The sequence below is a fragment of the Phasianus colchicus genome, chromosome 3 (assembly GCF_987193195.1).
Source record: "Phasianus colchicus chromosome 3, bPhaCol1.hap1.1, whole genome shotgun sequence".
Taxonomy (NCBI): Eukaryota; Metazoa; Chordata; class Aves; order Galliformes; family Phasianidae; genus Phasianus; species Phasianus colchicus.
Genome location: NC_143438.1, coordinates 83,128,729 through 83,151,692, shown reverse-complemented (window position 1 = coordinate 83,151,692; position 22,964 = coordinate 83,128,729). Strand labels below are relative to the sequence as shown.

The 22,964-nt window shown below is 44.7% G+C and overlaps 1 protein-coding gene across 4 annotated transcripts in view; it reads right to left on the bottom strand.

Annotated features, from left to right (window-relative positions):
• The window catches only part of ZHX2 (zinc fingers and homeoboxes 2), a 66,715-nt gene that overhangs the window by 11,311 nt on the left and 32,440 nt on the right, over positions 1 to 22,964 (bottom strand). The window contains exon 1 of one of the 4 annotated variants that reach the window (XM_031591180.2): positions 7,936 to 8,027. The exons of the other annotated variants lie outside the window; for them this stretch is intronic. The gene's annotated coding sequence lies outside the window, so the exon portion shown is untranslated. Of the gene's footprint in view, positions 1 to 7,935; positions 8,028 to 22,964 lie in introns of those variants that run through there. 4 annotated transcript variants of the gene reach the window in all.

Genomic DNA, 22,964 nt, shown 5'->3' with positions numbered 1-22,964 from the left:
ACTGTCACTTACCTTGTAAATATGTCTAGTAAATGATTGTGGTTACTAATGACGGGTGATTTCTAAATAAAGCTATGGGGCTTGCCTTGCTCATAAAAGTGAAGGCAGTGAGAGGAGTTAATGCAAATCAACATTTTCAGAGGTCTGTGTCTTGATTAAAGCAGATCAGCGGAGGCCTATCAAGTCTCTTCAGGAATGAAAGTTTCCTTACTACTTATCACTGAATACTGATTGTCAGACAGTTAGCAAAGGTCCAAGACACCCCCAGATCACTTTTAAATAGGGTCCCTTCATGTGACCCTACCCATATTCCCATCAAGTCCTGATCTGTGCACTTAACCGCCTACAGAATTAAACAATATTTTTAAAGCATAATTCACACACTAAAGTGGTTTTGGAGTTCCAAAATGTAATAATTCCATCAAAATATGTATTCTTAAGAGGATATGAAGTTAGTATCAATCAGTATGACCACAAAGGAAGAAAAACCACACTGGCTGTGTTACGATCTACCCATGCTCATAAGGACTGAGTGGACAGAGTGTAATTTAATAGCTCTAACAGTCTTATCATGCAAAAAAATAAATTGATATAACTCTCCTATTTGACAAGATACCTCTTCTAATGATTCCTTGACTCTACTTTGCTACTCTTCCTGATCAGACAGGCTTGGATCTGTAACACTTCCAGGCTTGATGGGAAACTCATTGTTTGCCATCCATGGGATGGGATATGGTGGGCACCAGGGCTTACAGGCTGTCATCGTCATTGCCCAAAGCATCAGCACCTACAAGCAACCCATGCTTTGGGTTTCTGCCATCTCTCTCTTAAAAAAATAAAATAAAATCCCTTTTAATAATAAGCAAGTAGATGAACAATGGAACAAGTGATGCCTGGTTTTCTGCAGATTTGTGCTGACTGACCTTTAAACTGGATTACACTGAATATTCTGTTATTTTTACATATTCCTTCAAAATTCCCCTCTATTTCCCTGCACAATTGTCCTCCCACAGAGTGTTTTGTCTGAGGTCTATGGCTTGCTATATCCCACTGCAGATGTGATCAGAAACACAAACACCCAACTGTCTGAACATCCTCTTCCTACCCACTCATTTTTAATGAAGTTTGCAGAACTTCAATTATCTCTGATGCTTCTTCCCTTGTATCAGATCTGGCTGAAATGGGTCAAAAGGTGAAAGAAGGGTGCAGAATCAGCTCCCTAAGCCAGGCTGCTGCTGGAAACAAGGCGCACCTCCTTCTGCCCTGCAGATCCCACTGCACTTGTGATGTTGATGTTTGTAGACAATGGAAGGAAAGTGCAATGCCTCATTCTGGAAAACAGTGGTAGGGATGAGGATGGAGCACAGCTCCCTGATGCTCTTTTGCTGCTCTGCCACCCAGGCCATGCTGCTTCACTTAATGGTCTGCTCCTTTTCTGATCTGTGACCTTCTGCAAAATTCATGAGGCAACATCAGCGAAAGAAAGAAAGTCAAAAGGCATCAAAGACAGAGCAAGATTTATTTATATTTCACTATCACCCCCTTCTTACCGAAAAAAAAAAGTAAGAAAAGGCTAAGAACAAAAAGATAAAGGAATGGGATGGAAGAAAAAGAGTGGAGAAAAAGAACTATCTAGGTTACTGCACTGGAGCAATCAAATGTTTCTGAAAAATGTTGAATGTGTTGACTTTCTGGAAGCTCAGCAAGCTCTCTGCCTCGTCAGGTAGCTGTGCCAAACTCCCAACTCTCATCAGGACATGGGGATCAGCCTCAAGCAAGGATGCTCTGACACTAAGCAAAGGCCAGGCTCTCTCCAAAACACGCATACAATGGTGGATGGGTGAAAAATTCTGTCTGCAACAGTTTTAATAGAAATGTTTACACACAGTTTCTTTTTTATGGCACAGTGTTTTTCTATATTTCTAACTGCTTTGCTAACTCTATGCTGAATAGTTTTTCTGCCACACAGGAATCCTTATCCGCCATAGCGGATAGTTTTGGAAGTCAAGAACAAAACAAATGAGTTCCAACTCCAGATGTGCTTGTTTTCAGAAAGAAAGGGTTAGGAGACCACAACCAGTCAAATCACATTTGTTCTTCAACCTCAATTCCTGGAACTTCCTGAAAGAGGGGGAGGAAAGTGAGGCCCAGCAACCGTGTGAGTGAGGAGTTTATTGAGACCTCCAGGCCACTGTCCTCTGAGGACCTCACTCCAGATAAATCCATGTGAGGTTGCTCTGGATCTCCTGGTTAGTTCTAGTAAAGAACATGGACCAGCCATACCACAGTTCTGAGAGACAGGCAGGGTAAACACACAGTGACTGCACAAAACATTGGGTTTTACCCACTGGTGGTTGGTCCTCCAGTTAGCAGTGACTCCCAGCATTTGTTGGGATACACAAGATACCCCACAGCAGCAAGCAAAGCTTAGCAAGCACCATGTCAAGGTAGGAACACAAGTCACACTTCACCACCTAGCCCATGTTCACTATGCTCCAAGGGACAAAATACACATCCAGTGCTCAATGAATTGGGCTGCACCAGGGACAAACTTCTCCTGGCAAACTCTGTCGCTAAATCCATAGGTTGGATTTGGGCTGCTGTCACTGCAATGCATGGCTACAGACGTGCTGGTTGCAGTTTTCCCAAGCCTGGAGAAAGGCAGCCCTTGCCCCTGCAGCTGCCCTGCCTTATCTTCTGTGAGGTTTGCCATGCTGAACAAGGTAAAAGAGACTATAAAAAACAATTTTCATTTTATTGTTTTAAATTTGAATTTTTGTTTTTAAATGAGCAGATGCACGAAGCAGCAACAGGCAGCCAGGTTAAACCAAAAGCACTCGCCTCCAAGTGTACAGCTGCCTTCGTGAACCAGCTCCAAAGCAAACCACAAAGACCGTCTGCAGCAACAGGAGCTTTCGGTTTGCTTTGCTTCTGCAAAGCAATCATGATGGGAGCACGCAGGTCAGAAGCAATGTGTTCTTTTCAGCATCTCTGCTCAGAAAGTACAGTTATGAGAGAGGCCCCAGCCTGGTTTTGTTTAATTTCCAAGAGCTAACAAATGAACCCAGCCACAGCCCTCTGATCTTTCAAAACCCAGCTCAAAGGGCTCCAGAGCATCAGGCAGAAGAACAAAGTGGCAACTCAGTGCTGACTTGGTGCATGAGCAGAGCAATGCCAGATCCCCTTGCTGCTTGCCTGGCTCCCATGCTGGGAAACTGCAGAGCACCATGCAGAGAAAATAAGCCATAAGACAGGTCTGCCTGTCACTGGAAAAATGTCTGCTTGGGTAGCAATGCCATCTTCCAGCAGAGAAAGTATCTTCTGCCTCTATGGGTTTCTCAAGTGAAGAAAGTTCAGGTAGTCAAAGAACTTTCACCTAGTAAAGCTCTAACTGTCTCAGTGCATTTGTCAGTTCAGAGTTGTCATAAATAAAACCCCAGTGCAACCTGCACCAGTGGTACTAACAGGACCAGAGCTGCTGGTGTGCACTGGCCTTACAAACAGCGTGGTTCATGTAAACAGCTGGAAAAATAAATCACAAAGCTTTCTTGTGCTGGACTTTGCAATCTTTTCACATCCTCCTATCTTTTCCTTGTGCCTGTACACACTTCTATACTACTCCCTTAACCAAAAAAAAAAAAAGGGAAAAAAAAAAGCAAACATTCAGATAGAGGCTGAACTCCTTGTTGTTGAGCGGTTCCCCATGGGCTTTGGTGAAGGCTATTCCAAAGATGAGGCATGTCATATAAAAAATGCAGGGAAACCCTTAACTCCCACATGAAGAGAATGCCACTACTTCACATGGCACCTCACTTCCAGGGCTGGCTGAAATGGATGTAAAAGAGACTGGAAGGGTTGAAACCCCTACTCAGAGCAAATGGATCTCCACTGTTCTTGGATATACTGTGGTTTTGTTTTTTGTTTTGTTAATAAAAAAACTTATAGTGCTTGTGATTTTCTACCAAGTCCTTTCCAGCTAGGACACAGGACACAAGTCCCCATGGTCTGGAATATTACCCTTCCTTACCAAGTAGCAAATCAAAAACCAGTTGACTACTACCAATGCCATGCTTATGGTTTGGCTCAGAGAAGGAACTGCTGCTGCTGCACAGCCCCATAACCCCCTTATGGCCTTTTACTCCACACCTGTGGAGGCTGCTGGCATGGGAAAGTGCATGGTATAGCAGCTCTTCTGCTCTTCTGCTCCCTGTCACAGAGGCCAAACTCATAATCCTTCACATTGCAGTAATATTATTCTCCTGCAAATGCAAGGTTGAGAGATGATAGATTTATTTCATGGTGCAATGAGGAACATGCCTCGGGTGATGTTTTTCCTGCCTTACAACTGTTTTTAGCTTGCAGCTGCTGCAGCACTATCAAAAAGCATATCAGCTAGCACAGCAAAAATGCTGTTGGTCTCCACTGTGACAATACACTTAAAAACACTGCTTAATTACATGCAGGAAAATAAGCAGAAGCAAACCAGGGCAAATAATTCCTGCATGATGGATCAGGGCTGTAATGATTCACAAAAGGGAAACCACAGAAAGAAAGGAAGGTTTTGTGAACTGCAAAGCCGAGCTTTTAAAAAGCATTTAAGTTTGAGCAACCGAGAGCTCTAACTCTTTCTCTGCTCTTTATAAGCTGAGTAAAACAAAATTGATGGGGAGGTATACAGATTGCCACAACAATAATTTTTCGAAACCTGAAAAGATAAATTTGAAAACGCTATGCGTTTTCAGTTCTCGTGAGCTGCTGTAGACATTTCTAATTAGAAAATAACCGTGGCAGGTGCCACATACGATGGCAGTGCATGTGATGGCCATCAACTTTTGCCTATGTGGGAGAAGCAATTTTTCTTTCTTTTCACAGGTGAGTAGCAAAGCAAAGTGCCTCCAGGACTTCTGACTCACATCAATACAACTTGTGGAACTGGATGCCAATACCTCCGCAAAGTGGGGCAGATGCAAACATGATGCATGCCCAGCTTGGGGGAATCCGTGCCTGCAGCATGGCCACCAAGAGGTTCTGAAGAATGCATGCATAAAACACTACACACAGAATACTGAAGGACTGTGGGTGGGATGAAATGCCTCAAAAGGTGCTAACAATAAGAGAAAAGCCTGGAGAGCAGTGAGCCAAAGCCAATTCACACAAATGCTGCCTTTTTGCATTTACATCTCAGCTTCTATTTAACCACCATGTAGAAGAAAGACATGGACAAATGTATTCTGGAAAACACAGGTGTCCTGGAGAAAACCTCAGTAAGCTTTCCTAGATCAAACTGTGTTAGTCAGCATCCTGCTCTTGACGTATTTCAGATTATACTGTTCACAGTGTATTCACTGAACTAAAATGCTCACTTTCACACTGCTGCAAAGCCAAAGAAATGGCAAAAATTGTGGGTTTTCTGTGCTGTTGGTTGTATGCATGTAACTGGCCAATCCCATCCAAGAAATGGGTGAGTTGAACATTGTGTGCTGTGAATTTCTATTTTAAGTCTTCATCTGCATACACTGGCTTTTTTTTAATTCCTCTTTTTAAATGCAAGTTTAGGTTTTCACCCAGAGAGGCTGTGGATGTCCCCACCCTGGAGGCATTCAGAGCCAGGCTGGATGGGGCTTTGAGCAACCTGGTCCTGATCTGCAGCAGGAGAGTTGCAACTACACGATCTTAAGTGTCCCTTCCAACCCAAGTTTAGAATCATAGAATCATTAATATTGGAAAAGACTGCTAAAGTGACCTAGTCCAACCATCAACCCATCCCACCATGCCCACGTCCCTTAGAGCCACATCTACATGTTTTTTTAACACCTCCAGGGACAGTGACTCCACCACTTCCCTGGGCAGCCTCTTCCAACTACTCACCACTCTTTTTGAGAAGAATATTTTCCTAATATCTAACTTGAACCTCCACTGGCACAACTTGAGGTCATTATCTTTAGTCTTATCACTAATTGCTAAAATCTGGTTTAGGCCTGATTTTAGCATTTTTGCTCTCTAGAAAGATTCTAGATAAGAATAACCTACCCAGGAAGAAAAGCACCATCTGGTTCAATATTTATACTGCAGCAACATTTGCTTGTCCCATTTAAGAGACAGGTTTTGCCTTGGGAGATGTCACCCTCCAGTGCTGATGGGATGGGGCAAACCCAATGAGCCTGTAGTCATGTCCTGTGCCTGTGGTGGAGATGAGAAACACAGCCAAGATGCTTCACTTCCTGGCCACTGCTTCTTCCTCTGGAATACGAGTTGGCAGCCTACAGCTTGAAGACCAAATGGGGCATGTGGCAACCATCACTGGCGCAGAAAGGCCAAATCTCCTACTGGTTGATGAACTTGGCACAGCCTGGGGAAAGCCATTTTCCTTCATAGTATGTACTTCTGCCAGAGGTTTTAGGGTCCTACTGGACATATGGCTCTATCCATTGGAGTCACCCAATGGACACCAACGTGCTTTCTGCACATGACAAGAAGGGACCTAAAATCCCTGTGGTGCCTATGGTTGCCCAGGGTCAAAACTCAGAAGGTGCCAGTGAGTGTGTCCTGTGGCCTTGCTTTCTGCCTGGGGAAGGAAAAAATGTCAAGTGGCCTCTTCCAAGCAACAGGGCACATGAATCACCCCCAGAATGCCAATGGATACAAGAGCAGTTGTTCAATACCCGCCCAGGGGTAAAGCCTCTTTCCAACATCCTCCATCAATGGTTTCCAGAGGCAGTGAGTTCCAGAGATTAGTCACGCACTGTCAAAATTATCTCCTCTCATCAGCAACAAGTCTGCTTGTAGGGTGGGTACTCACACATTCATCAGAGAGAAATAAAAAGCAACAGATTTCTTAAGAGAGAAATAGAGACACCATAAAAACATTCATTCTAATTAGTTTAATTACTTGTCTGTGCAGCTCCCTGAATTCTCCTCACTGGAGTGGATTAAAGTTGCTGGATTTAAGTAATTTTTCATACTGAGTTTTACCCAGCACCATGTGGTGGAAGGGCAAGAAATTCACAAATAAAGAACAAAAATTATTTGTACACAGTATCTTCAACTACATGGCCAAAATCTGCATATAGCCACATTTGATTTTACATATTAAAACTGGACTATTTCACTTGAATATTCAGGTAATTTATTATTATATTATTGTTATTCTGAGTTATGCATTAAGCAAAGGGTTCCTTATGGGGCTAAAGCTTTGCTCAAGCAACTTCTAGAAACCATTTCCCATTTGTGCAGGTTAAACCTCTACAGCAATGTCAGGTCCGCTTTCTACCTCATGACTACTAGGCAATTATGTATTATATATATTAATATAGATTTCATATTTTATTATGCATTCTTTCTGTTCAGACTTAACGGTTGTTATAGGGACACCATCAGTTAAATGTCTGCAGAACAGGAAAAAAACAGGTTATTACAGAATCAAAGCATTTAGTTTCTTTACACACTTGCAAAACTTAAATGACAACACAGAAGTTTTCCTGCTTCAGGACTTCAGGACCTGCTCATCTCCTTCAGCAATTAATCCTGCCCTGGGAATCACAATACCCAGCCAAGCATCAAATTTTTCAAGTAAAATTAAGGCACTTGCAAACATTTTTGCCAGTGAATTGCAAAGGGAAAACAAAAATCACATGCGCATACTGGGTGTTCCTTTTGTAAGACTTCAGGACAGAAATGAACTCTAATGTTATTAAAAATAAAGTTTTAATTTATCAAAAAGCAGTCCCTAAATCCCACTTCTGGCACAGGCAGCACACATCACAGCACAAAAGGGAAAAGTGCCCAGAGGACCTGACAGAGGGGAAGAAAAGTGGGCTGAGGGCAGGAGACGGATGGTGACCATTTCTCAGCTGGGTTTAGATTTACATTTGAGGGAGAGAGAGAAAGAAACCTGAGTATCAGGGTGCTGAGTCTGAATGACAGACACTGACTTACTGGATGTTTGGCCAACACTATGTGTCCGGCACGTGGAGCATCCCTTGGATCATCCTCACCCAACACAGCAGCAGCACTGAAGGAGTCTACGGAGTTTCCAGAAGAGAGGAAGGAGCTCAATGAGGAACACACAACATTAGTAACCTGCGTGTCTTTAGCTGCACACCTCCCTCTTTGACTCATTCAAGATGTGGTAGAAAAACGCAGATGGTTTGTGATTTATAATGCTGGTGACTCACTGCACCTCTTCCCTTTTCCCCCACCCCCAAGGGCTTCTCTGCGTATCTTCACGTTCCCAGATGAGGAGATCAGAGGAGAAAACGCTACAAACAGACTGATGTAACATCTTCCTCCCACGGAATGACTCTAACCTTGCCCCCTACACCATGCTGTTCTTCTCTCCTGCTCCCATTTCCACTTTCACTTGCCTATGCTCTATCAAACTCAGTGGCTATCACTTCACACCTTTCAGACTGACACTGCAGTCTGAACCTTGGCACTACCACAAAAGGCTTCAGAACAATTTCCCATTTTACAACATTAGGTCTTAGCTTATAATCTTAACACCTGAAAATATTCATAATCCAAATGGAAAGTCCTGAGTTACAGTGTCATAAGTTACCGTGGATTTTGAGGTACAAAGCACGTGACATGCACAGTGATGAACAGAAATGTTCTACCTTGAGATTTCCGGAAGCAGGAACTTCAACACGCCTTCAAAACCAAACCACCCCAAGAACTGCCAGCCAGGTTTTCACAGAGCCTGGACACTCAGCGTCCTCCAGACGAAGCCAAAGGATGTCAGACAAACCTGATGCTCCAAACACTTCCAGAAAGCGCCAACTTTAAGCAGATGAAGAGTCAGCTCTTGGCCCAACTCAACGGTTATCTATGGTTAGATACTCTAATGAATTCAGGAGGCAAAACTCAGGTGACCCACACTGAAATGGCACATATTGGTCTGGGGGTGCAAACAGACCCCATCACACATGCTTCTGTCAGGTTGGCAGCCCACGGTCACGTGAGATCAGCTGCTCACTAGCCAAGTTCAGGTGAATGACCCTAAACTGCTGGCAGGTGATGGAGTTTGTTTCCTGATGTGGATTTCTTCTTAAGAGATTTCTGTGATACCGATGAAGCACTGAGACATCTTCTTTTCCCCAGTATTGCTGGCAAAATACAGTTTATTGCTTAAATCTGATGCAACTTCTTCTCTCCAACCATAGCTGGTGCCCCCTCTCCAAACCGAGACAGAGACAATAACCCGCTGTAAGATCAGCAGGTCACCTCTCTGCCATTCCCAGCCACGAGAAAGGCATCACAGACTGGCTTAAATTGGAAGGGACCTTAAAGATCATCTAGTTCCAAGCCCCCTGCTGTGTATCTTGGTGTACATAAGGCTCACTCTCATCCTGTCACATCTTAAATTTTCAAATGCTCTACCTGTTTGAAGGACCGATTGTTTCAAGAGAGGACTCACTTTACACCACGATAAAATGTAGTTCCTCTTTTGGAGGTTTTTCTTCTCAAAAAGGAATCACATGATGTCGACTATGTAAAACAGGTAGCTTTCCTAGGTTCCTTCCCCTCATGCCTTGGGTAGTTAATGACCTACGGTGTTCAGAGGATCCATCAGCCCACCGTCTTGCAGCCTTACAGTTGTTGAGGAGGAATCCTCACACTAGGGCTGTGAATTGAGGCAGCACCATTATTCCCATGGCTCAGATGGGCAATTAAGGCATGAAGACATTGTGGCTGAGGCTTCATTAAATGGCCAAGCCAATGTACTGCTTGGTGCTGTCAAATGCAATAGGGTAGAGACAATGCAAGAAATCATGCCCTACCCAGGATCATGTGGAAGTAAGCAGGGCTGGAAATCACACCCAAAATGTCTGTGCTCCAGGGTACCGTTCCATCCTTCTGTAAATTCAGATCATCCTCTCGACTCACAAGTTAATGATATTTAACAGCCTATGCCAAAGCGGCTGGGACTTTTAGTTTAGATCCCAGTGAATGAGTACCAAAGTCTCAAAACACCCCAACTCTCACACCCCAGCGGACTCATGGCAGGAAGCAAGCATCTGAAGATCAAAGGCATGACCTACAGACCTATGTGTATCTGCCTTCCCTTAGAAACCACTCATCAGGCCCAACAGCAGAGACACCTGGCTCTGCATGTAGGCTGCAGAGAAGCCCTCTGCTTCTGATGGTGCCAAGCCTCCCTCAGTCCTCACACAAGCTGAAAGTGTAGAGGAAGCTCTTCTGCAGCTGCAGAAACACATGGCTATCCAGGCTGCAACAGTTCCTCCTGGTCTTCCTTTGCTTGAACGTTACAGCTCTCACTCTTCCTTTTTCTTTTTTGGCCAAATTCTTGAAAATCCAATATTTTAGGGGGGCTGTTCCATGTGACAATGACCTTCTCATGACAACATCTCATTCAATATACTTGCTTTCTCTTGCTGGCCCTGGAAGCCCTGAAAATCCTGAAGCTGACCCATGCCTGTCCCAACACCTTTCCGTCAAGGACAGCCTTTCTCCTGCTATTGTTAATACAAACTGAGTGTTCCTAGTGTGTATCACATCATCCTTTAATCAGTTCCTTGGTCAGCTCTGAGGTCAAAAACTGAAGGAGTGACCCTCTATAAGATGCACAGCCACTGTTTTCCATCACCATTATCACACATCATGTCTGCTGAAGTTGTTTTATTATACCTGCTGTCTTGTTGAAGTTGTTTTATTATACCTCTGTCTTTCATCTCCTGCAATTCCCATTTAGATCACTTCTGCACATCATTTCCACCTTTCTGGCTTCCATTTTTACCTCAGCACTTTGTTTTCAACATGTATTCAATTATCCCACCCAAAACTCATACCACATAAAAGACTTTGCTTTAGTATAATCCTATGTGTGATAGAGACAGAGGACCTACAACACCTTCAGCAAAAGAGGTAAAGAGACACTAAATAGAAGACTCTTGCAAACATTTGCATGCATCCTCTTCATAGCAGCCCACAAAAACATTTTCCCTCAGTTTACTGGGGTTTAGGGCATCTAATACTAGACCAAAAGCCACCTGTCTATCATCAGAAGCCAGCTGAAGCATCACTGATGCCCCCGATGTCTATTCCATCTAAAGCTTAAAATTAATAGTTGTTTGGATCTTAAGTTATTCATGAAATAACACATTCTTGTTCTGTACCACCGTTCTAACTTGTCATCCAACTAATATGCTAATATGCAACTAATAACCTTGTATTAAAGATGAACATTTATTTTCTTGAGGATAATCACAGATTATACATACAACTCTTCTAAGAAAACCCAAGCACAGAGTTAAAAGCCTTTCAAACCCGTGCTAACTGATGGGGAATGGGCCTTGCTCTGCGCTACACTGAGATTACAGAGAGTATGTGCAGTTTACTCAGTGTCCCTCCTGGTGCCTACCAGGCAGGATAGCAAAGAAATGCATTTTGCCCCAGGGATCATGGGACCAAATAGGGCTCCTTTTCCCTTTCCCCTGCACCCTCTGCTGCTCTGATCTGTCATAGGACAGAGCCACTGCCCTCTGCACACTGCAATGCTTTGCTGTGCCTTGGCAGGGCCACAAAGGACCTTTGTTCACGCCAGACCCTGGGTGCACAATGCAATCCTTCCCCCTTGTCACACACTGCTGGGTTTCCATGGCTGGGTCAGAAGCACTCCCCCCACTGCAGTGTTACCTCCTGCTTCCCATGGCAGCACTGCAGAATGGAGGGGACAGAGGAGAGTCAGGCACTGCTTTTTGGGGCATGAATTCTGCAAGCTCCAATGTGACGAGCAGCACATGATAGATCTGTGAGTGCCCGAGCTCTGCCCTCAGTTTCTTCTTCACAGGACTTTTGCTACCAGGCTGCTGCAAAACCACCTGAGTAAGACTCTCTGACTTCCAGGTATATTCTTGTCCTCCAGAGGCCAGGAATATAGCAGATAAATTGACCTAACAGGATTCCTCTGAGTCACATTTCTCCATTTGCACAAAATCTGCCAGCCTGTGTGTGTGCGCCAGTGCAGCAGGGCTCAGAATGCAGCCCTGAATGCAGTGAGGGCAAGAAGTGTCCCAGGGTTGAGGATGGGAGCTCCAGGAAAAGATGCCAATGTGGGGCAGTGGAGGGCGAGCACAGCCTGAGATGATGCTGCTGGGAAGGAGTAGGATTTGGCAGCATGGGAGTGTCTCTGTGTTTTCATTTCACTGTGAAATATGAAGAAGAGATGATTGCTGGATCACTCACAAATTATTTAAAATCAGTTGAAAAAAAAAAACAGTGCTTCTTTTTGACAAAAAGCAGAAGGGAGTGAAAAGCATTTCTGGTAGGAAATGAAGTTCCAGAAGACCTGATCGTGTACTAAATACAGTCAAGAGAGACACCTGGAAATAGGATCAGACTAGCACGATCCACACCTTCACAGACTTCTGCCACAGAGAGAGCATAGAGAAGGACACGCTTTGTTTCTTCCATTTCTCATTTCAAACATCACAAGATTCAGAACAAACCAGTCCCTATTTCCAAACCCAACTCTGATTTGGAACAGCCAAAGTTCAGATGCTTTGGCATCTGCCTGGAACGTCCTTTACACTCCCAAACCACAGAGGGACAATGTTTCACCCAGACAGATTATTACTTGCCAAGGAATAAACTGTCAGTGACAACAAGAAGAAAGAACTGGCAAAACCTCCCATTCATTTCTTCCTTACCAGTGTAAACATGTGCCATCAGGACACCTTAAGCATGATGAAGCGTACTTGACAGTTACCTCCTCCTGTCTCCTCCCACATGCTTTATTCCACATACTCCCTGTTTTCTGCACAGAGTCATTACAAGTATTGGCCTTTCTGACTTCCTTGATCCCCCTTGGGCTGCTTCATAGCACGTCCAGATGAACAAATTGTAACAATGCTTCTTGAGCAATACTTCAGAACTGCAGAAGAGGGGAACCACTCATTACAGCGACGTCTTACTGAGGAATATTTGTCTAAATCCTCTTATGTTTTTCATCTGGGTTTTTTCTTCTCCTGTTTCTGGTGAGTAGGAGGGATCTCGGTTGAAAAAAAATCAAGGCTGGTTTATACACATGAAAAACATCTCCCTGAGGGAATGTGTCCCAGTCGCCTCTTACAAGGTCAATTGATTATTTCATGTCGCCTTTTGGCACGTCAGAAATCTCCTGTTGAGCAATTCTGCTCCAGTAAAAAGTCTCTGAAGAATTTATTTTTGAGTAGCTTCTTACACATAATCGATTCTCCCCAAAAGCAAGAAAATCTAACCACTGTCCTCCAAAAAGATGACAGCAGAACGTAATGCAAAGAAGCCATAAGAAGGCAGAAGCACAAAACCAAGAACCAACTTGTAAGGCACTCCTGCTGCTCTCTGCATCACTGGAAAGAAAACAAGGCCTGAGCTTGTGTCTGTAACATCCCGTAAGCCTCATTAGTTCTTCTCTTTTTGTACAATTTAAGCTTCTTTCCATACCCACCTCTACTTCTTGCTTTAATCCCCGAAGCTCTCCCTTGCTTGCCTCACTCATGGATTACCTTCTTGCTCAAATTTTCAAAGAAGGCCAAAGAGAAGTCAGAAGGAGAGCATTAACCCATGCCCACACCCCATGGCGGGCGCAGGCTCCGGCCCTGTCTGCAGAGGGATGGTGTGGCAGAAGTGCTAAGTCTGTTTCCAAAAAAAAACACTGTGATTTGGGCAGCTCTTGCTGCCTCTGCAGCCAAATGGAGATGGAAACCCTGCAAAACCCTGAGCACAACCATCATGGAAAGCATTCAACAACAGCTCATAAAGTGTTCGTTCCACAAGAACCCCAAACTTGAGTGTTATTGCATGGTGCTGGCACTGAGATAATCTCCTCTCAGCCCATGCATGCTAACAGCAAAGTTCTACAAGAAGTTCAGACTCACATCTCCTCTGACACAGTATGTTACCAATCCACAGTGCTGCCTACCAGGGCAGCGTGAAAAGCAGGAAAGCGGCCAGAAACAGGTCTGCAGCAAAGCAACCAGAACATGCTCTCATTCCCAGTGACTTCAGCAAACACTCCTCCCTCCTTTCCTGTGCTGAAAATAGGCTCCAACCAACCAGTCACTGACATTCAGTGAGATGCTGATGTTCAGGATTTGTTTGCCAAAACACGTGTGCTCCTTCCAGGGGAGGAAGGAGAAGAAAAAGATCCTTAATGGCATCATTTCAAAAGCCACTGATTTTGTGACCTGCTTGCGTTCACTGAGTTCATCTCACAATTTTACGATGTCTGTGAAAACTTCTCTCTTTAAAACAAATAAACAAAAATCCTGCTCTGAGCATTGGTGCAATGTGGCAGTTCTTGCCATGGCAACACATCAGCTCCAATTGTGTATTTCTGCATGGACCTCACTGCAGAACAACGCAGGGTGGGGAAGTAGCACGCAAAAAATTTCTAGTGGTTGAGGCCAGCCTGGCAATCCCACCACCAGGACATGAAGGGAAGGAACCTCAGCTAAAACCACTGAACACGCGCTTGGTCATTTGCAGGTTGGTTGATTTGCTTGCTTTGTAAAGCATGATCCATGTATTTTGTTTCCCAAACAGCACGGAAAACTACCTTTGCAGCACCAAAAGGCAGCAGAATTAAGGAAACTGGACCATGCTCCCAGATGGTCTGCACATACCACATAAAGTGCAATGTCTCCAGCCTGAGGACACAGCCCAGCTCCCGTGCTGCCCCTCCGATGGCACTGCTGGATGTTGCACTACTAGTACCGACCTGCTGTGGCTTCAGCACCCATTAAACACGTGCTATGCTTTCAAGCTTATCTTCGCAACCACAAGTCTTCCTCTGACACAGTCCCCTCTCCCTAGTCCTTTAATGAGTATTTTAGGAATTCAGCACCCTGAGACATTTGCGGGAGCTGAGACCTCCAGGCACATCTCATCTCATTCTTCAAGCTACTATCTAGCCAAATTCTTTGTGTAACTGCTCAGGATCCAAACCTGGCACTCAAGCCAGCTTTTTCCTCCCTCCCAAAAGTATTCTCTCTCCATCTTATCACCTTCAAGACTGTCCTAACTGCTTGGATTACCCAGGCTGGAGCCATATAGATTTATTTCTCCTGAGGCTTTATGTGAAAGTTTAGTTGCACAACTGTTTCTGAGGTTCAGGAAAAACTATGTTCCACAGTTGAAAAAAAGGCAAGAGCTGATGCTGTTGTCTGCAATCACCCAACCCCAAAACCAAATAAGGTGGGAAGAGAAGAAGCAATGGTCCAGTGGTTAGGGTTGGGTCTGACACTCCAAGGAGTGTTCAAAGCATTATCTCAATCAAAATTCCTTTTCATGATCTCTTTTTCTCATGGAAGGGTCACTGGAACAAAGTGCCCAGAGAAGTTGTGGATGCCCCATCACTGGAAAGTGTTCAAGACCAGCCTGGATGTGGCCTTGAGCAACCTGGTCTGGTGAAAGAAGTCCCTGCCATCAGCTGCGGGAACTAGGTGGTCATTAAAGTCCCTTCCAACCCAAACCATCCTCTGACCTGCCTCCTTTCTAATGCCTTTTGTCTTCTTCATTCCCACCAAAACATGAAGGGGTTGAATAAGCTTGGGCAGAAGGAACAGGGCAAACTACTCACATAGCTCCTGCTCTATGTGGCCTTCAGCAATGCTCCCGAGTCTCTGGGGAAGAAGGGTGCTCCTGCCTTGGGAGGCAATCATGCCCAATATGACACGATGCATCCAATTCCTCTGGTATCACTGTGGCCTCACATCAATAAATTAAAGAGACTGTTATGAGTCATCCCAGAACATACTAAAATAAAGGGAGTATGATGAAACGTAACACAATTACACACAACACTGCTGAGACATTGGATCTGGCTGCTGAAATCAGTTCCCAAACCCTTCCAAATACTGAAGTACACATCAACAAGCTGCATCAAAACCATGCCAGGTTAGGAGAGGACCGGCAAGAGGAAGCAGGTCACCCTGGCTTGAGTAATCTGCAGAATGGAGCCAGTGTCTAAATGCTCAGTGGCCTCTTTTACCACTTGCAAAGGCTCAAGCACAGCAAGCCTGTTTCCTAACAGTGAAAGGTGGCATTAACCAGAAGTTCAAGGGTTCTGTCCATAGGACTTCTGTCTTAACTATTGTTGCACGAACGAGTTAAGCGTCTTAACATTAGGTCTAGAAAGATGAGTGGACAAAGGGCTCTCTGTGTTCTTCTCATCCCTTCTTTTTAGTTCTAGATCTTAGTCTTTCAAAACAAGGACAGGACAGATTTTACACCTTTTGTAAAATAAATTAGCCTAAATGCTGAAGTCAGTCTTTTTGGACCAACATAGATTCCACCAAGGCAAATCAGTGCTGTTGGATTCATCCTTTAGGAAGGATGAATGACAGCTACTGTGGCATTTCAAGTTTCTTCATTGGACAATTTCGTGTTGGTATCAGATGGCAAGAACAGAAAAATGCCACATTCCAGACTGCCCAAAGATACATTTCAGTGCTTCAAAAGCTGAACAATGGGATGGCACAAGCTGTGGGGTTACAGAAGACATCCTTCCCTGTCCACATCCCAGGAATGCCACCCATCCTGTGCCTTGTCCTCCGGACATTTAACCCATGCACAGGAGCCTGAGATGGGATCTAAGCCCCTGTGGTTCAGAGAAACCAAAGCACTGCCTGATGCTCGCATAAAAACCAAATCCAAAACCACACATGGCAGAAATCCACCAATAGCATACTAGGATGGGAAGACAGCAACAGAATGATCTGAGATTTTTACCAGTTCTGAAGTAAGAAATCAGCGTAGTGTTAGTGAAATATAAGCCTTTCCTCCTTGGACAACCCTGTTTCAACATGCAGGTGCACACATGCTTGATGCATATCAAATTATACAGTAACAGCACATGCCATCACTGTTTTTGTAGAGAGTAAGTAGTGCCAGGAAAGAAGCACCTTTGAACCCAGCCCTCTGCTTCCAGTCCCAAATGACTCCAAAGAAGGGGTGTCTGAAGATGTTCAGTAGAGGGTCAGTTTTACTCACGAGGTAGGAGAGCTGTAAATCAGTCACTTTAAAATAGAATAATAATAATGAAAAAAAAAAAAAAAACCCACCAAGAAAAATCCCTAAGGCTTTCTGGGAAGAAGTAAAATTGGGGGAAAAAAAGGTAAAGATGAAAAGCACCTGTAATCTCTTTAATGTGGCACTGAAGTTCTTATGAAGAGAAAGCAAAGAAATGATAAGAAAAGGAAAGAAAGGAAAAGAAAGCAGCCCGTTGACAAGTAGCTGCAGATGTGTTTTTCTAATGGGCAATAGGTCAGCAGGGCATTTCCATCTGGCCTGCTTAAATCGGAGCTTTGATGATGTTACATATATGATTTCAATACAAATTTGATCTTCGTGGGGTTGAAAGTCTATTCTATATGTGTGTGTGCATGTATATCACTGCATGGATGATAGCAAAGGGCTTTCCAGTGGGGAAAAAAGGGTAATGATGAAAACAGCAGGGGTTGGGTTACACCTTGGCTGTTTTTAGGGTTGGGTGGGGGAAAGGAGAAGAGAAAGGAAGAGGCAGCGACGAAAGTCCTGGACAGAAGGAAACAGGAGAATAACTAAGGAATGGCTTTGTCCTCAGCCTCCTACACCCTGCTCTCCACCTGAACCCAAGCAGGAACTACCACACTCCCTCACTGCTGCCCATGCCCACCTCTGCTCCCAAGGCTCAACAGCTTGGCCAAGGCAGTGATGGTAAAACACTGTGCTCCATTTTTAATGGTGATCTGTATCTATACAAAGATGAAAAGACACCTTAGGCATCCTCTTCCAAAAAGACTATGAAAAAGGAAAGACCACGAATCTACATTGTTTTCTTTGATGTTCCACAGTGCTTTTCCAATCTAATCCAATAATGACTGTGTAAACAGACTGGAGCCTGTACGAGTTCCCAGTAATTCAGACACTTGCCTAACACTAATGAAGTTAAAGAACGTTCACAAGGAGCAGAAGTCAAGGTTTGAAGCACAGATTAGGCACAGACTGAGCAGATTTGGAGTCTGGCTTTTAGAAAACCCTACACTACAATCTCAGTAATCTCTTAAATTTAGTTAATGCAGGCTTAGGATAGGTTAGCAATAATTAGATGAGACTATACTTTCTCTTAAGGTGCATAAGATTCCCAGAGAACATCACTGTTTGCGCTGGCATAGATTTGCTGTACACTCAACTGCACACAAAACGTGGGAACACGCAAATGCATTTAATCAAATTGATCATAGGAAGCCATAAATTGTAGCAAGAACAAATAAGGAGTTAACAATTTCTGATGGTTTTACTTTGCAAAGGGCAAGACAGAAAGGAGGATACTTTTTTTTTTTTTCAAATTTAATTTCACAATCCCTGTAGATTATATTCCAGGAAATTACTCCGTTATGTGAATACTGTTACTGAATGACATTTTGGTCCCATTATCTCAGACTCCTCTTGGCACGTGTGTCAGATGTGATTCACCATATGTTTAATGACATGCAACACACTGGTTCAGATATATCCTACTAATGCAACCAGCCAAGAGAGCCTCTATTTTCTTATGCTTCGTGTTACAACTTAACTCAGAAATGTCTCAGTTAGTCACACAGTCCTCATCCAATTTTAAGATCTCCCATGTAGATTTATGGAACTTTAAACAACAAAAGAAAACCTCTCGAGGCAGATAAAACTGCTTTTCATAAACTTGAGAAAGACTGAATATTATTTAACTGTTAGCACTGGGAGTATCCTAATCCCAATACTTTCTCCAGCATTTTTGAGCTATTCTTGTAGAAAGACTTCCCTGTATGATATGATGTAGGATTTTTATAGTGAGACTGTTTTCCCAGACCAACAGTTTTTCCACAATTCCAGTTTGAGCACTACAAAAACAAACAAGCAGCAATCCCTGCACAAAGAGTTTACACTGTTTCCTTCCTCAAAACAGAGTTAGGAGGATTACCAGCTGTAAACTGCTTTGAAGGTAAAAAAAAAAAAAAAGGAAAGAAAAAAAATTGTGTGCTAAATATTGCTGTCCCCATGAGTCAACACAGACTCCTCAGGATGCTCCACTAACCATTTATACTATGATAAAAATAGTAATTTAGAGCAATAAGCTAGATGCTTTACAATTGGTGGCTCAGGAACAACAAGCAGCACCAAGTGTTACTGTCTGTGATTTGCCTTGCAGGCAAATCTGCTCGAAGGTTAAAGCTAACAAATTTCCACTCATTCACTCAGATGTTTTGCTCAGTCCCTTTAGCCCAATGAAGGCAAAGAGCTGAGGGTACTTCTGCCCCACAGAGAGCACAGAGCAAGTGGTGTTGGTGCCCACTACAACTCCAGGACACATGGAGGTGTCCCACCCACACTGCCCTCACCCTCACTGCCCTCACCCTCACTGAGGCAAACAGGACAGCCTGTTCCTTTGCTCAGATATGTGAGGTGATATCTCAAAAGGAAAGCACAATTAGATCCCACTGAGTCACCATCACTGCATCTGAAGGTGTGTGCTTCAGGTAGACATAGAAGAGAACACTACACCTGAGCATCGTGCTACTGATGCACCATGGAGCACAGTGGGGCTTTCAGGAGAAACAACATTTTCAATTCTACTGCTGTCCATTGATGAAAGCAGAATGCATGGGTTGGGAGATGCGTTGCAGAAGGGCGATGTCAGAAACAGGAACACAGGGATTGTACTGTGTACTTCACCAGCTAAACTTACTGGATTTGGCTTTGATTATCTGGCTCTGAAGACTTGCCATTAAATGCACTGGGTTGAGAAAGCAATAAAACCACGCACAAGCAGGACAGGAGGACAGCTGGGTTGCCCAGAAGCTGTGCAGCATGCTGTGTGCAGCCGAGCAGAAGGGGATCTGCAAACACAGCCACGGCACAAAGCGGCAGCTTCAGGAGGAGGTGACGAGCCCTGGCAGAGACCTCATACGGGAGGGGGTTAAGGGAAATCCCAGTCACACAAAAGGCCCCTGTCGCAACCCAGCTGTATGGAAGTCTCCACCACTGCTCACCGCATCTCTGACCATGCTGCACTGTTGCTGCAGAGTGGCACTGAGTTTATCTTGGGGGATTTATTTTTGTCTGGTTGGTCTCATTGAAGCTGTTCTCCACTGGGAAGGGAGATGTGCAGCACTGTCACCTTGTGCTTACTGCAAATGCACAGCTTTCCTTGTCTGCTTCCTACATCTTTAACCCTCCTCTGACATCCAGCAAGAACACAGAATAGAACATCCTGATTGGAGAGCACCCAAAGGGATAACTGAGTCCAACTCCTGGCTCCACATAGGACCACCCCAAATCCAAACCCAATGTCTGAGAGTGTTGTCCAAACACTTCTTTAACTCCTGCACCTTGGGGCCCTGCCCACTGCCCTGTGCAGTCTGTTCCGTGCCCACCGCCCTCTGGTGCAGACCCTTTCCCTGACCCCCACCCGCCCCTCCCCTGACGCAGCTCCATGCCGTTCCCTCGGGCCCTGTCGCTGTCACACAGAGCAGAGCTCAGCGCTGCCCTCCGCTCCCTGTGAGGAGCTGCAGCCGCCATCAGGCCTCCCCTCAGCTCCTCTGCTCTGGGCTGAGCACACCCAGAGACCTCATCTGCTCCTCAGTCCTTGCCCTCTAGACCCTTTCCCACCTTTGCAGGCCCAGGATTTGGTGGCTCCGTACCACATCTGGCTGCCCCACAGCCTCCCCACCATCTTAGCACTCATCCAAGACTCTCGTCACAGTCATCAGTTCATCTGAGTGACACAATTACTCAGCCAGACGTGGCTGGAAGGAGATACTCAGCCATCCCCATGAGACACAGAAAATGTACACTTCGTTGCTTTTGAAGCTTCTCTTAGGAAGGGAAGCAGCACAGCTTCTACAGTAGCAGACCCAAGCACAACTTATGGCTGCAACAGGCAGTGCTACACATTACCCTAGAGCTGTGGGATGCTCAGGTTTCTGCCCTTTTTATATTGTGTTTAACATAAAAACAGCCCCTATAGAATCACAGAAAAACTTAGGCTGGAGAGGACCTTAAAGATCACTGAGATGGGGATTGGGGCCATATCACTGACTTGTACCGGGTGTATGCATCCTAAACTACTAACAGGCATTTGGTCTCACTTTGCTTTGGGTATCCCTGTCACTGCAATGGCTCTGAGCAATGGGGAGATGCATCCTTTGTGCCAGCTTGGACCTTTTTGCTGGCTTACTTACTGTGAATTGAAGCCCATATAGCACCTTGCATTGTGGCTCAACCACACGAGGAGGCCAAGCTGCTAAGGCTGTGCCAGGAACCTGGCAGTTGAGTTCTCTTACTGCAATCCACATTTGCAGCAGAGCTTTTATTTCCCTTTGCAAATAATGTTTCAGTTTTTTTAGGGAGAGTCCATGAGACACATCAATGGAATCACAACTCCCACTGCACCCCTGGATCACATTCGGGCTCCTTGAGACAGCCACCAGCTGTCAGAGAGGCTTAAACAGAGGGATCCCACGTTCAGAAACATGGGATGAAGAAGAATGCTTTAAAGAACTGTTTAATGCACTATTTGCAATACTACAGCAGCAACAATATTATCACTGAGATTAGTGTTGCTATATAGCATGACTTCAGCATAAATAGGAAGGAAAGCTTTATGTCTCAGTGCTGTGCTGCTCAGCCCCATCCCAGCCTTCTGGGAGAGTACCAGTGCCAGGGACCTGGAGAGGCATGATGGAGATATGCGATGCACTACCTATAGTTTCAGACTCTTCTGCGTATGTCAAAACACTGAACAGCTTTCCCCTCCCTCTAGGAAACAAAGGTGTTATTTTCCAAATGCCGTTTCACTACAAGATTAAGTGATGCGATGCAAATGGAGACAAAGTGTGCAATACTGGAGTTAATCAGAGAAAATAGGAGCCGGGAGGGAATCCCACAGGGGTGACACATTTATTTCATTATTATACCACAAATGACATTAAGTGTCCACCGAGTCCCTGAAGGCAGCATTCCTGCATAAGAAGCAACCCCACTCACCAAGCACAACTGAACCTGCGACCATTCTATAAATAAAAGGTATTTACAAAGAGAGCTGTTCAATATTTATTTTTCTCTAGAGACCGAGTTCTCTGTTCATTTGTGTCTGCACAGCACCGGGGAGCAGAGGAGCTCACCTAAAAAAAGACCAGGAACCAGTCCAGGGACTGGCCCCAGCACCAGCCTCCTCCACAAGCTGGCGAAGAGAAAGCATCCAACCTTGCATAGAAGAACAGGCAGCAAACAAAATGGGCATGAGCTCATCCGGCAGGCAACGGTATAGCGAGGAAGTCCAGCAACAAAGCGGCATTTAAGAAATGCTACCAAACCCCGTCCTCATAGAGCAGCTTGGTGTTAAGCATTAAAGAAGCGACAACCTTCAGTTGTCAAGTGTAACTGCAGATTTGCATTACATTTGCTTTGTGTCTTGGGAACACGCATACGTTTCTCACAACTAATGAATTACAGTGATTTATTCGGTTTTCTCCTTTGGGAAGCTGACAGTTCGGGGGGGGGAAGAAAAAAAAGCCACCAAAACCTGTGGCTCTGAATACACTTCACTGCTAACCCTTTGTAGGAGTGTTTGTAATAGTTTTTACTCCGGCTTGCCAAAAGCTGAGTTTTAATTAAATATTAAAAAGCTATTTGTTAAAATAACGTCTCCATAGCAACTGGAGAAAGCTAAAATACCCCGGTGTTTCTGACTCACGGCATATTAATCAACCTCCAGCTATTATATCATGAGCACCCCCCCGCCAGGCCCTGTGCCCCCCCAGCGGGGCAGTGGCTCGCTGCTGGACTCTGCCCCAGGTTCAGCAGGGCCAGCTCCTGATCGCAGCCAAGCATGGGAGCCATGAGCTCCACTGCAGCTCCATGTCTATTTCATAGAGTATCGCAGAGTCTTATCACAGAATGGCTTGGATTGCAAGGGACCTCAAAGCCCACCCAGCCCCAACCCCTGC